Here is a 1,124-nt window from a genome sequence, read left to right as displayed (position 1 = left end):
GCTTTGTGCTGACAGCTCAGATCCTGGAGCCTGCTTTGGATTCTGTGTCTCCCTCTCCTTCTGTCCCTACCCCACTGTTACTCTGTCTCTCTGTCTCTCTCTTTCTCAAAAATAAACATTAAAAAAACTAAAAAGAAAAAAGAAATATCACACCACTCCTATGTGTAAAGTGGAGGGGGTATAGAGCACACTAATGAAGAGAAAGGAATTGAGGACATCTGCACTAACTCTTGGTACACTTGAACATGATAAAATGGGGAATGAGAAAGATTGATGGTCAAGAGATCTAGGTTTCCTTTGCCACTAATTAACTAGATAAATGTGGGCAATTTCTCACCACTGCAGGCATCAGTTTCCTCTTTTATTTTTATTTATTTATTTTTTTCTTAGTTTATTGTCAAGTTGGTTTCCATATAACACCCAGTGCTCATTCCAACAAGTGCCTTCCTTCATGCCCATCACTCCCCTTCTCTCTCCCTCCCCAGCCCTCAGTTTGTTCTCAGCATTCAAGAGTCTCTCATGGTGTGCCTTCCTCCCTCTCCCCAACTATTGTTTCCCCTTCTCCTCTCCCATGGTCCTCTGTTAAGTTCCTCCTAATCCACCTATACGTGAAAACACATGGTATCTGTCCTTCTCTGCCTGACTTATTTTGCTCAGCATAACACCCTCAAGTTCCATCCACATTGCTACAAGTAGCCAAAAAATATGGAACGGTTTACGAATTTGCGTGTCATCCTTGCACAGGGGCCATGCTAATCTTCTCTGTATCGTTCCAATTTTAGTATATGTGCTGCCGAATGGAGCACCGGTTTTCTCTTTTATGAAATGAGAGGACTTGTTGGTATTTCCAAGGCCCCTTCCAGTTCTCTGTAGCTCTATTCGAGTCAGAAATCTTCATGGACAGTGCCTCATTCCTCCATTTCCTCTCCTTTACCGTCTTCCCGCCCCTCTAGAAGGGCTAGTTCATTGGCTGGGATTCCAGTTGTGAATAACAGAATTCCATAAAATAAATTTTTTTCTACAAGAGATTCGCTTTATTTCCATTATTATTTTTAAAAAGGCTCAAAGTGAGGAGTTTATTTCCCGCTGTAATAATAAGATCGGAAGTGGGTTGATTAGAGTTT

At 41.6% G+C, this 1,124-nt stretch overlaps 1 non-coding gene across 1 annotated transcript; it reads right to left on the bottom strand.

Moving 5' to 3' along the window:
• Positions 1-699: 699 nt before the first annotated feature.
• LOC120226222 lies at positions 700-806 on the bottom strand. Its single transcript, XR_005526970.1, has one exon. It is a non-coding gene; the product is annotated as a U6 spliceosomal RNA (small nuclear RNA).
• Positions 807-1,124: the final 318 nt, after the last annotated feature.

Source organism: Hyaena hyaena, unplaced genomic scaffold, assembly GCF_003009895.1.
Source record: "Hyaena hyaena isolate Hyena2069 unplaced genomic scaffold, ASM300989v1 scaffold_1622, whole genome shotgun sequence".
In the NCBI taxonomy this organism is placed as follows: domain Eukaryota; kingdom Metazoa; phylum Chordata; class Mammalia; order Carnivora; family Hyaenidae; genus Hyaena; species Hyaena hyaena.
This window is presented reverse-complemented; position numbering and strand designations above follow the sequence as displayed.